This window comes from Enoplosus armatus, chromosome 11 (assembly GCF_043641665.1).
Source record: "Enoplosus armatus isolate fEnoArm2 chromosome 11, fEnoArm2.hap1, whole genome shotgun sequence".
Lineage (NCBI taxonomy): Eukaryota > Metazoa > Chordata > Actinopteri > Centrarchiformes > Enoplosidae > Enoplosus > Enoplosus armatus.
The window spans coordinates 19,083,529-19,098,321 of NC_092190.1; the positions used below are offsets into that span (position 1 = coordinate 19,083,529).

Below are 14,793 nucleotides of genomic sequence, written 5' to 3' on the forward strand. Positions count from 1 at the left end.
ATGAAAGATCAAATAATGGCCTTGGTTGTGTTGATGTGTTCTGGGGTGTGGGCTGCAAACAGAGAAGCTTTAGGTAGTACCTTCCTTGATATTTTATCTTATTTGTCAGTATACTCAAATGGGATTTTACTGTGTGTGTGTGTGTGTGTTTAATCATGTGTGTATATTTTGTGTATAGTTATTAATGTGTGTTGTGAGCTCTTTATGTGTCGGTGATCATCTGTCGAAATGCTGCTGACACCTGCCACCTCCATCTGTATGTCTTTCTCTTTTAGACACAGACGCACGGACACACCACATAACTCATCAACAGCACAAAGACTTCAAACACAACCTTTAATACCGCATAGCCTCATATGTCACAGACATGTCATGTTTCACATGATCACACACACAGATGGGTAATACAATATAACTCATGTGGCACATTTTGAATAGGTTCATAATGTTCCATTAGTTTGATTGCTTACAACTCGTCACACATGATGGGAAGAAGCAATAAAATCTGAATAGAGCAAAACTCAATTAAATGGCTGTTTTTATGTTCTAATTTAATGGTTTAATTTTAACATTGCACATTTACGACACAAGTGACGTGAGTAGATTGTTTCACTTAGACACAGATACATGGATGGGTGTGCAGATACATGGAGATGAAAATGCACGCAGAAAGATCCACACACAAATGTACTTATGTTTACACACACACACACACACACACACACACACACCCTCACACTCTTCGAAAGCAGTGGAGTGGAATAATGGACAAGGCGCTGGAATAGTGGGGAGATTTTATCATTCACACTCTCTTAACCACCAGCCATCTGCTAAATGCACGCATTCTTGTCTTTGTGTCTGTGGGTGTGTCATGCATATGAATGGATCAGTCTAGTTCCTTGAAGGCTTGGACGAACACTCATCATGTTAAACTGGCTGATAGAGTTAACTCATCGGAGCAGTTTAATTCAAGCAGAATTGTGCATCTTGCTCAGTTACTAATTATAGATGGTATATATCTGAAGTATGTTAATAGCAATGACTGAGGCAAAGTATCTGATGAAGGAAAATGCCATGTTTGCAGCGTTTGAGGTAGTTCACCCAATAGAAACCAATGCAAATGCGTGCTAAAATGTGTATGCAACAACCTGTAGCTGTACAGTTAGTGTGGTAATAATTCTGATTGTGTGTGCTATTGATTTATTGACACTTTCTTTACCTTCTTCTTCTTTTTGTAATTGTGGTGACAATTAGCTGATTGCAAAATATAGAAAACTATACTGAAAAGGATGAAAATGAACTGTAATTTACAGTAAACTAGTAATTTAAAAACAATTTTAACGATTGAATCATAATGTGTTCATTCATCCAAGAATTAAAAATATCAAAATTAACTAAACATATTGCAGGGTCCATCACGACAGCTCTAAACATTACAATGAAGTGATGTTTTAAGATACACGGGGCTCTGCCTCAAGAGTTTCCAATTAATGGACATTTTTCCTAAAGATCATCCAGGCTGGACTCATGTATCATTATCTGTGTGTTACTTGGAGAGGTTGCTCATTATGATGGGATGAAGAGGAGACAACAGTGAGATCTCACCATAATGAACCTAAATGCTCCCTCTTACCTTCACCTCATCCCTCTGCTCTACCCATCCTCTACCTCATCTCTCCCTCTCTACAGTATTTATCCTCTCTACGCTCATTTGCTCTGTCCTCATGTCCTCCTCCATGTCTACTCGTTCCTGGCTTTTTGTGCAACTTGGCTTCTCTCTTTCATATATTTTCATTGAACACAGCTCTTCTCTCGCCATGTCCTGAGTCCTCTACCCGTACTTAGTAATGCCTTGGCCTCCAGCCCCCCCTTACTTCCCCTTCACCGCGCACCTCGTTCTTTCACCCTTTCCTCTAATGAATCCAATCATTTTTGAGTCACACCTTAGTGTGCACATGTGTGTATGTGTGTGTATGTGTGGGCTCTTCATTTGTCAAAGGCACATACGGACGTGATCCAGACCTGATACATATGTTGACCCTCAGCCAAGCACCAGGGGGGTTAATTGAGTAATGACGTTTGCGAGAGAGGGAGAGGATACTAGGATGGAGAATGCAACAGAGGGCCAGAGAGAGAGGCGATGGGAATGAGAGCATTAAGAGAGTGAGAGCGAGAGACGGATAGGTGCAATTTGTAAGAGCATGTGAAAAGAGGAAGAAGCAGGAGGGTGCAAGAGAGAAAGGGGTTAATTGCTAGAGAAAATAAAATGAAAGACGCACGGAGGCTGGCAATTAAAGAATTGCGGAAGAGATGGTGAAATAAAGACAAATGTGGGGTTAATGGTGACATTGTGTGAGATAGGCACGAGGTGACAGCATGAGGCAGCCAACCAGCAGGATATGGAAGATTGATTCTAAGTGATAGAGAAGGGGTTAACAGAGTGATTGAAAGGAAACAAAGAGAGAGGCAGAGAGGGTGAAAGCGAAAGGGTTAATTATGAATGTAACGATGAAGCCTGTAGTCTTCATGGACCTCGGCTCTTAATTAAGAAAACACAGCTGCACCTGGGACCCACCTAGGACAGACGGATACACAGCACTGCACGAAAATGTGTGTGTTAACTAATTGTTATTGTTATGAAGTCCACCTCCTCATGAATTCATTGTGCTGATGAATTATCTTAATGAAGTGTCTGAATGGGTGGTTCGGTGGGGATAGACTAAATGACCAGATGACAGAGAATTGGTCCATCATGTGGCTGTGTGTTGGTCAGACACACACAGGAAAATCAGTTATGGACACAATGATGAAATGATGAAAAAAAATGCCATTAGGTTTTGGTGGAGTAGAGTATTAGCTCACATTTTGAGCCTCCATTCATTGCTCTTTTTTCTGCCTGTTCTTTCTCTTTTTCTTTCTCTTTTCTCTGCTTACAAGAACTTTTGACTGTGTGCTACACACTTGTAGGACTTAATCACATTTTCAGGGATTAAGAAAAGAAGCTTTGTGTTCACTTCTGATATCTTATTAGACATTTTAGAGGGTTTTGAAAATGTTTTGTTGCATCCAGATCATGAGGCCGCTGCAGCACATCAATCTCTGCTATTACTTTAAGTCCAGAAAAAATGGAGAATTCATTCATACGTAAATACATGATGTACAATGGCATAAATCTGTAAAAAAAAATGCTGATCTATAAGTAAGTAAATTAGTTTTTTATATGTAAACAAATTTGACTTTTGGTGTTTTGTTTCAACTTTAACATATTGAGTTATTCCTCATAAAAATTAACTACCATTCATACCCAGTCATCAAAAATCACAGGGTATCCTCCAAGCTATGTCCTAGTGAAAAGAACTGAGAAATAATTTCATTCTTTTTCAGTATATGAGAAATCAAATCAGCTGAGATTATGACAGTATGCAGATTTTGTATGGGTGAAAAAACACCTTTTAAATCCCTTCCACAGAACCTCTGAAGACCTGCCAGTCTCATTCTGTAGTTCATTATGGTTACACTGGGACAGCATAATTTACAGCTTGATCTAATGACTTAAAAGCCTCAAGTCATAGCCATTTAAGTCTTTGAAGGTATTATGCATGTTGCTGCAGCAAGCCTCGGGCTGTTTCAGGAAAATGTGTTGAAATCTACCTGAGGGATTGTAGGCTGATCTGAAACTTCATCTAGAGCAGCAGCTGTGCTTTTGGCAGTGTGTAATCTGTGTTAAGGTGGATTGTCCCTTTAAGTACACATCGTTTAGTGTCAAGATGGATTTGATTCATGGTCATGTGAAAAGAAGATATGATCTTTTAGGAAGACTAATGTAATCACTCTGTATTGGCTATGAGCTTTACTCTTCACCTCAATCATAGAGATGTTAGAAGGACCACCTCTCATGTCAACCTTTTAGAAAGAAAAGCAGTCTGGGGTGTGTGTGTGTGTGTGTGTGTGTGTGTGTGTGTGTGTGTGTGTGTGTGTGTGTGTGTCGGTCTGTGTTCAGGGGAGATTTACCGTGTGTATATGTGTGTTTTCATCACACTCTCACACACACACGAAGCTACCAGCAGAAAGATTTACATACATTGACAGAGTAATGCGCTGGGCGGTGAGAGCTTTATAAAGAGTGAACCTGTCCCTGAATGTGTGAGTGATGATAACAGGCTCATTTAATTGCCTAACCCCTACACTCACACACCCATACATACATTCACACACTCACACGTACACACACGCACTCAGATCATCAGCTCCCTGAGAGGAGACTGTTCACCTTGAGGAGGGGGAGGTAAGACAATAGTAAAATAGGAAAAAGGTTAACATGTAAGAGGTCAGAGGTGATGACATCTGGAAATTCACTTAAACCTAAACCTATTTAATAACTTGTTTTACACTTGTCATACAGTTTGTGTTGATTTCTGTTTCAAAAACATTTGTTCTGCCTCCTTTTATCCCCAGTCTAGAAAGATCTGTCCTCATTTTGTCCATAAACCTCTGGCCACAGTCATCTTGGACTTGTAGTTTAGCTCAGCGTCATAAGATAATGTTGAGTATTTATGAAGTATGAAGACACGGAACATCTTTATTTTTGGCTGATCGCAGCAGATGCTTGTTAGAGGAACTTGTCATCTTACATGCTGTTGCTATGAGACGGTTTAAAACCAGCTACAAGCACAGGTTTTAAAGTACACGTATCATTTTACAACCGTGCCCTAGTCAGCTGTTGGATACATCCAGCAGCAACATCTTTCCATGGGGAATGATGAGAAATACAAGTAAAGGTTGTCCTTTGTGAACCTTGGCACCTCTAAAGAAAGAAGTTTAGGCTTCTACGTAGACTCATGGGTCGGATATACTCCAAAACAGACTTTGGCAGTGCAGTTAGCCTTCTAGTATGTATGTTTAATATGATGGTGTGTAACGCTTCGTCCAAAAAACACACACATAATGGGAGCATCTGCCGACACTAATGAATAGACTGAGGGAAGTTTTACTTGTCTGTCTGCCCCCGTTTTTCAACTGACAGAAATTGTTGATTTGAAATGGTGAAAGTTTTTCCTTTTTGGGTAGAAATAGTTACCGCCGTTGAAATCTTTTCCTTGCACTGAGATTGATTGTTTCTCCTTCAGCTCTGAAGCAGATTAGCTGTCTAGGGATCAGGAGACAACCTTTCAACAATTAACCCCTTAATCCCCAATGTGGTTACAGATTATAGACATGTGAATGGCCAAAGCAGCAATCCTCTGGTGTATAGAACAGGACAGTGACCCTCCGCCAAACATGTTTAAAGTTTTAAAAACTTTAAAGGTACAACGGAATAAAGGAATTAGTTTAATTATTAGTATCCATTTGAAAAAAGAAAAAAAAATCAAGGATCATTTTGAAATCAGGCTTTCTATTCATTTTATCAGCCCCTCTTGAGAAGGCTAACAATACATGTACTAGTAGTGAGTGTGATACAGTCTATTCTTGTGTGTATATGCATTAATGTATGTGTGTAGTGCATTGATGCAGGTTTAGGACTGTCAGCTGACAGTTATAACTGCTTAGCATTTTAATCCTCAGATAATCACCATCAGAACACTTTGTGTGTGTGTGTGTGTGTGTGTGTGTGTGTGTGTGAAACTGTGTTTGCATGTATGTGAGAGAGAACATGGTGTGTATGGGCATGTGTGTAGCTTAATCAGACACATCTGACAGACAGCAAATCCTACTTCAAAAGCCACTCAGACACCCATTGTTATGTGGAGAGCCAATTGAATGCGATAAGACGTTGGAAAGAAAGGAGAGGAGAGAGGAAAGGAAGGCTGGATGAAGGAGCGATCAGGGGGATGTTGGAGCTGTAGACTAAACCTTTGGATGGTTGGTTTGAACATTGACTACTTTTAAAGGTTTTATGCATCATGCTTTAACATCAGTAGATATTAACAGTTTAGACAGCACTGTAGTTACACACAAAAATGAATACTCTTTTCTGTTTCAACATTTGATTGGGCTGATACTTCATTATAAAGGATGGAGATCGAGATCTGGGCCAAATGAACCTGACAGTCGTAGTTTCTGATATTTTGTCTACCCCATTTATATCAATGAGTGTTAAAAATCACCTCACAGGCTTGAGATTGCAAGCACACTTTGTCCAGAGTAAGTCAAAGTAATCATTATCAGACAAAGTCACTCCCAGCCGCTATGTATGGACTTTGACAGAACTTCTGACTTCTACTGCATTTTTAAAAAAAGGTTTTCATTAGCGCAAGACAATGATTCCAAATCCCAATCCCTTTCAACATTTACCCCCACATTTGTGAATAATATATCCACCTTGAAAAACTGATTTGATAAACAGTTGCACATTAACTCCTTTCTTCTCAGTGGGTGGAGCCTGTGCAGTTTGCTCTGGTTGATGGGCTCCTCTGGTTTATGAGGGCTGTCGTTCAGACCGCTACTGGTGGATCATTGAGAATATGGCCTGCACAGAATGTGTCCATCTGTGCCACTGTGTGTCTCCATAATGCTGTTCCATATGGCCAAGTGTGGTCTACACACAGCCTCAGGGAGGCGGTGGTAGATGGTTAACACACACACACACACACACACACACACACACACACACACACACACACACACACACAGATATTCTTCCTCATGCACAAGCATAAATACATATATGTATGAATACAGGGACTCCAACACACAAACATGCATGCACACACATACAAGTAAGGATGCAGGCAAGCACACACACACTATCTGCATGACTGAGGAAACAGAAGTTGTCATTATATTTTGGCTGTGTTACAGACACTGAAGTTCACAAAGTCACTGAACAGTTGTACTGCTGGTGCGGGTGGAGGATGCGCTACTTCTGACGGTTGAAAATGTTTCTGCTTTCTCTATCTCTCAATAATATGTCTATATATTATCTTTCAGTATGTATTTTTAACTTACTCTCTGCTGTCTGTGTAACAGTCTGCACTAAGTGTCTGTGACTCTCTCTCTCTATATATATATATATATATATGTCTTTATGTCTGTTTCTCATTCTTCACAGTATTTGTGTCCCCCCCATTAATCTTTTTCTTTCTGTCTGTCTTGTCTGGATTTCTCATGCTCTATTGAGAGGAAAGGTGACTGGAGATCAATAGAGGGTCAGCACACACATGCACACAAACCTACACAAACACTTGAAACTGCTGAGCAGGTGAATTTCATTCATCCATATTCTCTGTACGGAGACAACACCATCCTGAATATTGATCACCACGGCGATGGATCGGTCGCAGCAAAGAGGTCATAGTCAGAGATATGTGTGTTTTAGTGTGTGTGTGAATATTTTTGTCCCTGTCCTTTTGTGCAGTGCATATGAGAGTGCTTTTACCTTGTCCTTTGTGTAAAGTGTGTTTTCCAATCTGTACATAAATCTATTGTTGTTTATGTTTGACTTTAGAGATTACAAGAGAATAGAACAAGACAGAAATGGGAGAGATGGGGAGAAGAGAAAAACATGAAGGAATAAAATAGTAAGATTAAGAGTATCGAGACTGAGAGAGTGAGCGCGGGTGTATCAGATTCATGTGTTAATCGATAAGCTCTTTGTTGCTTTGTGGGTGTATCCAATAGAGCAAAGTGGTGGAACATGATGATTTACATCAGCTGATTTGTAAGGAACCACTACAACTCAGAGGGGAGAGAGGGTCAGCCGAAGAGACGGGGAAAGAAGAGGGAGAACAGGAGTAGGAGAGAAAAAGAAGAAGCAGAAGGCAGGGTAAATGAGAGGATGCAAAATAAAGGAGGCAACCGGAGAAGAGTAAAGGCAAGAGAAGGGAGGGGAAATGAGAGGAAGCAAAAGAGAGGACGCAAAGTGAAGCCAGAGGGGAAAACAGGGCTAAGCAGGAATATTTGCTGATGAAAGACGAAAAGGCCAACTTGTACATAGCCTAGCATAGAATAGCTGACCTGCCTCAGGGTTCATTCAAATTCTCTTTGTGATCTGCACAATTATTTTTATGGGCATCACACAGAAATATGCAAGGCCTTTTAAATCTCACTTCTCATGATAGCTTTACAGAATGCCTGTATGCCTGCCCGAGTGACCTTATCTTGCCACATTAGCAACCCTGCACTGACTTCTTTTATGGATGCACCACAAAGAGCTCCATCAAAATTATGTCATGAGTCATAACATGCCTTTTTTTTTTTTACTTTGGCATTACATCAAAAGAGCAGAGAGGGGAATAATGACATGCTGGTAGAAAGCAGCTCACTGGGCTTGCGGAGTATAGTTCAAAAATACATGTCATTTAAAAAAGATGGAGTTCAAAACATTCTGCATATACCACAAGGCATGAAGCCATTGCTTTTCCATACAGCTTTTCTTCCTTTGAGCTGAGAGAGACAGACAGGTATGCAGACAGATAATAACAAAGTAATTGAATCACTTTGTCTTCCTCTTTCTTTGCCTCTCACTGGCAGAAAAACAGTTCTTTTGGTTAGATAGGAAACACATGGGGGACACAATAACAGACAGTGGATGGTCTGGGGGATCGCCACTGGCTTCAGGATGCACTTCAGATGCAGCTTCTGTTGTGCAGAGCTAGGTGGTGCTGTCAGTCTACCCACTGTCATTGTGTGTGTGTGTGTGTGTGTGTGTGTCTGTGTGTGTCACTGAGTGATCAAACCTGGTCTCTTTCTTATGAGGAACAGTTTCGTCAGAGAAAGATCTTTGTGATTTTGAACCTGGAAGACACATTTATTATCCTGAATTTATTGTTGTATTCAGATCATTGGAGTTCATTAATAACGTTCCCTTTTAATGAAAAGCAACACAAAAAGCTGAAATAGCACAGTGGAGGTGGTGGTGGGGGGGGGGGATTAGCATTTTTGCAGGGAGACAAATAGAAAATTGTTATTTTAGTACAACATCTTACCGTACCTCAATCCTCTAATGTATCACACTCAAAACCAATTGAGCCAGTTGTAACCTGTCGATTAAATGATCTGTAAAAGGCAGCATGTCCTGACTATACACAGACCTGCACACACACATTACACATATGATGGACAGTTGCCGTCATGTGTGGCCACCTCACCCCCTCAATTTGTTGTTAAGGCCATGGTGATGGAGTGGCCGTTGCTAAGGATATTGCTGACTGCATAAAATGCCAAAGTACACACACGTACATGCACTTGAACATCATAGATTTTTTTTATGGTAAGTGGTCATGAGTGGAAATCAAAGCTCAGTGGTGTACAGATAGCTTAAGCATATTTAAAGATTGTTTTGTGTACGTGTGTGTGTGTGTGTGAGAGAGAGAGAGAGAGAGAGAGAGAGCTGTGTATATGCTCATGCATTTGGCTGATTGTAGCATTTTATTGATCCACTCAAAACTAATCAATCAGACCCTAATCGACCCGATTATAAAGGGTATGATGTGAAAAAATATGGTTGTGTGTGTGTGCTCACTGTTGCCATGTTATGCACTTAAATCCTGAACTGCTATTAATCTACCTGCAGTATCTCAATTTCATGTGCTCTTTTAATTTTAATAAAAGGAAAAGGAGCCAACTCTGCACTTCCCCATCCCCTCTCTCTCTCATGCACACGCACACGCACACACACACACACACACACACACACACACACACACGCAAACTTTCGAGAGATGCTGAGCAGTGCACACAATAGCTTGCACATGTATTATGTTGTATCATTTGCAGCTCACTGAAACAGAAGTATCACTGTTTATTGGTGAGTGAGCCAAGAAATAAGCCTCATGGTCCTCCTGCCCCCATAAAGTCGAGGTCAGAATCATTGCTGTTAGCAGGCTTCTCATGTTTAGATTTTATCAGTTGCAGTCAATTAATGTTAATTATGTGAGTTAACTAAACATCAAAACAACACTGGGCTGTAAATCATGTTGATATTTACAAAGACCTTGATTGAATTATGTTCTTTTTGCCATTTGAAAAGACTGGCAGCGTGGTGAGTCTGTCTGTAGATTAATGATCTAGTGTTAGCTGATGGCGCGTTCCATTCCCTGACCCCATACGTTCATATTTGATGATATACAGTACACAATTTATGTCCAAAGTAAACGGCAAGTGGATCATCCCATATAAATCTTCCAGTTGGTTTTCTCTACACACTCTTGGTCCATGCACTAACCCAGACCCCACGATGCGTCACGTTGGCAGATGACAATGGGGGTTGAAGGGTGAAGCAGGATATAGTCTATATAGACCCTCACTGGGTCCATCCGGTACCACAAGCACAAACACATACCCACTTCACGAGATTAAACATTAAGGGCTACGGCCACTGCGCCGTGCGTAACAGCGCATAGAACCCTATATGTGCCCCAGTGGGACTGCACATGATACCCGACATTCTCCGTGAGGGGATGAAGGCTGGGAACAAAATAAAGAGTACTGATGGGAGAAAGAGGAGGCGATACGCACTGTAACAGTGGTGAAAAAAGGCGGCTCCACATGCACCGATAATCACTCTGGCAAAACACAAGTTCTTACATCACCTCATTTAGGCCTACGATCTGTACAGCTACGTAGAAAACATGTTTTATTGTGTGAATTATTAAGACACAATAAAACATGAATAATTTAGGGCCTAAAATACAACCCCTTTGCACCTTGCACCTTACATTGCGCCCAGATTATGCGCTGTTTAAAGATGGACGACGCGTCTCCACTTCCTCCCACTGTACAAAAATCAAGCCCAAATATCCCGGATACGGAAGTCTGCGCGGTGGTGATTGGCGAGTGGAGCCGCGGTGCGAGGTCCCGCCCACATACCTGCCTGACCCAATCACTAGCACACCACAGTCAATCTCAGCTGTCAATCATGACATTTCACCCCGTTTTTATAGCATGAAATAACCAATTAAAATCAAACGATAAGAACTACCTGAAATGACGTGTACTTTGATTTTTTTAGGTTGGCCCATGTCCCATCTGCTAACATGGAGGGGGCGGGGTTTATGACCTATACTGCAGCCAGCCACCAGGGGGGTTTTGGCTTCACTTTTGGTACTTTTGACCCTGTCATGTCATCCTTATATACAGTCTATGGGTCAGACCTTGATAGATCCAGGCTCTCAGGTCAGGTAGTCCAATACACGCACAAACACAAACCAAGTTACCTCCCATTAGCCTCCACTTGTCCTAGGTAACCTGTGTTAACCTTGTATTGACCACACAGGATCGATAAATATAGGGAGTGGAGAAGGGAGAGCTTTGAGTCTGATCTTGAGGGCAAAGATTAGCCAGTTTTAGCGTTTAACCCCTGGGGTTCAATGCACGCTTTTAATTCAAGCTGAACTAAATTATTCTATAGTTCACAACCAAATAGGTCATGAACATTTTTGTAACTTAGCAAAACATGCTAGGATGATAATGAACTTAAGTCCCAAACTTGCTTAGTTTGGTCCTAAAGTGGTCTCAGTGGTAGTTTGTTTTTTATAAAATAGTTTTTACATGAAAACACATGTAAATAATATATATAATCCTAAGGAAAGTAACACATGATGAATTCAAGTGGAGTGTTGCTGTGTGTATGGACATCTTTACAAGCTGTGGCCAACCCCAAGGATGCCATCTATACTGGTGAAGTGTCCTTAATCTAGACTCTGAAACCCTAACTGGCTACAGCATTGCCATCTGTGGTTGAACCAGACCTCCCAAAGATTGAGTTTTTGTCTTTTTTTTTTTTTACTTGAACAAAGACTCGAAACTAAATGACACTTGGTTTGTGCCATAGTCAGTCTTTGTTTTGTACTTCTTCCCAAACCCTAAATGAAGCCTTATTCTGTGCTCAGAAGCATTTTTGAGCTCAAGCATTCAAGCTCACAGATGGATAAAGGCATTTCTGCATGAGGTTGTCAGCAACCAGATCAAAGTAAAATGTGTGTTTTGACAGTAAGCTGAAACTGAAAAACAGAAAAGAATCTGAAGTTTACAAGCATCTTTATCTTTGAGTCTGTCGGTTGTTGACAGGATAGTTGATGAGAAGGTTAAATGTTACATATAATAGCATGACGGAGCTGACACCGGTAGCACTGCTTGATAGCGAAAAGTAACAATTAACGTATTGCTTAAAGGCTGAATTTGGTGTCTACTGTACCTGGAAACATCTCGTGTGCTTACAATAAAGCACTAGTCTGCTGTAAGAGGAACAGAGTTGGCAGCATGTAACTTTTCATCTGGCTGAAAATGGACACATCATTGCACTAGCACTTGACACTTTCAAGTTTCAGGTTTGCTTTTTGCTCTAACTCTGACAACCCAGAGGTTTTTACAGCACAGCACATCTGTCAGTCCCCCTCATTATTATCATTATAAATCTCTCTCAGCTTCTGTCTCTCACAGTCTCAACGGCCAGTTCTCTGTCTTTCTCTCGGTGCTTTCCATCTGTACAGTCTCACCTTTCTGTCTCGCTCACCACTCTCTCCCTCTCATGCTCAGGCTGCGGTGTCATTTTGTTTGGCAGGTCTTTGAGTCCCCTGACAAAAAGAACAGAGGCAAAGTCCTCCCCTCTCTCATCTGGCTGTCTTTCCTTTCTTTCCACCTCTGCTTTTTAAGAGACTTAGCAAGGCTATGTTGAATTTGTCTACCCATTTTTCTTCCTGTCATTTTTTCAGATGTTCTTTTTTAAGACTCTCTGCCACCCCTCTCTGTGTGTGTTTATCTCAAAGCTATTAGTCTTGTACTACTCTCTCAAACAGGCAGATTTACTGACAGTGGACAAGTATGTATGCTATTTTTGTTAAATATGTTAATTTATTTTATGTCATCTTCCAGTCTCCACCTCTGTATCCCCCCTTTTTTTCTTGTCTTGTTCTAATAACCATCCCTGCTGCTGGTAGCTGCTGGACAATAGAGTAAAAGGTTTGCACCAAAGCAGTTTGACAGAAAAGTGACAAACGCAGACTAATCATCATGACATTAAAAGCGCTGTGGTAACATAACTAAACCAAGGTTTTATACTAGGGAGGAAAGTGTAGAGAAAAGAGAAAGGCAGGATAACGACAAGTTAGAAGGAAAGAGCAAAAAAAACATCAGATGAGGTTTGTTATAAGAGGGAAGATAGAGCTAGATAATGAGAAAGATGTTTGTTAGATGGAAGAGAGGAGTGTGACAGAACATGAATGTGTGAGAGACTGAGAGCATCGGTTGTGCTGAACAGCTGGTGTGAGATATGGATGAGAAGGTGAGAAAGGTGCTATATTGTATAACTTGATATTGTTTTGCTCTGCCTGGTCAGGTTGTGCTGACCTATATATAAATATATATATATATATATATATATATATATTTATATGTGTGTGTATACATATATATTTTCTTCTTTTTTTAATCGAGCATTAATAACAACATGTACAGCCACAAAACACAAGAAATGTCTCATAGAGTCTTCTGATGCTTGCATTTAGCTGCTTATACTACAAGTCGGGTTCAAATGTGTTAAAAGGTTCATTCATTTGTGTAATTATCTTGTTGAACTCAGTGTTTCAGTATCACTATGGAGCTTTTACATTTATATGTATTCATTTGGTAGATGCTTTTGTCCAAAGCAACGAGGCACTATCCAAGCCACAGTAGATTGAGGAGAAGGCTTTTTTTTTTTTTTTTTGTAGAAACAGCAAGAGAAGGATCGAGAAAGAGAGAGGGAGCAATAACAGTCTAATTGATCAAAAACCCAACAAAGAAACTTCCAGTTAAAATCTGCTTTAATCATCAGGTTGGCCTTGAAAAAAAAGTTGCCGTCGCTGGACTTTTCTATACTAGCACCTGCGTAAGCTTTTAGTCTAAAGTGTTGGCATCACTTCGCGTTTTAGAACTGCATTTTCATAATGTTGACTTTGTTGTTTTTTGCTTTCTTGTGCAGGAGAGACAGCCAGCAAATCACAGTGCAGTGACTCAGATTTGTGTGTGCACACTTTCGTATGGATGTGTGCATATGCGCGTGTCTGTATGAGTGAGAGAGTATGTTGCACACTTGTGGGTTCCAGTGTAGCAGGAAGCCTCTGGCTTTACTGGCAAAGTCCCCTTTCTGTACTCTTGCCACTATAGACACGAAACACACATACATGCACGCGCACACACACACACACACAGGTCTATTCAGCTTTTACGCGGAGGCCCCTAGAACACTGTTGACAAGCTCTGTGCTATGTTAGGCTAAACGCAGACTCAGTGCAATACTCAATAGGTAGGGATTCCACTATATAACGCAGTCAGAGCTAGCAGGGTGTCGCACACACGCAAAGGGGAGACACGAATGGAGGCAGTTGTTAAACAGTAGACAACACACTGTCACAGGAATGCTGGGCTCCTTGGGCGTCCTCTATAGCGTCCTCATCCACAAGGTAACACAGAAGTTGTGTGCACGTACGAACAAAGCCACACACGATTTTTTAAACACAATGTTGTGCTTTTTTCTTGCTTTATTTTATGAACTGTGATCAGTGGGATGTATTGCAGTCTTTGTCTTAGTTGTGTAACCGTGCACCTGTTGATTACTGCAAAATATGGTTCACATTTTTAACTTTAAAGTAGGTAAGACATGTCTGTCTTTGATTTTACTTGATTTTGCTTTGCATTTTATTGTATAATGCAAGTGAATGGCAGCGAATTGGAGTGGCTTTTCTTTTGGTGTGAGTAGAGAGCAGGAAGAGAAGGGAGTAGCAAATGGAAAACCTGGAGTGACTCTGTGTGGAGTTATATAAGAATCTTTGAAGAGAATTCCTGCTGCTCCACTCTGGTCAAATACTGTGTTCATAA

The 14,793-nt window shown here is 40.8% G+C and overlaps 1 protein-coding gene across 1 annotated transcript in view; it reads left to right on the forward strand.

The window, feature by feature from the left end:
- The window catches only part of pard3bb (par-3 family cell polarity regulator beta b), a 177,347-nt gene that overhangs the window by 23,168 nt on the left and 139,386 nt on the right, over positions 1 to 14,793 (forward strand). The window lies entirely within an intron of this gene.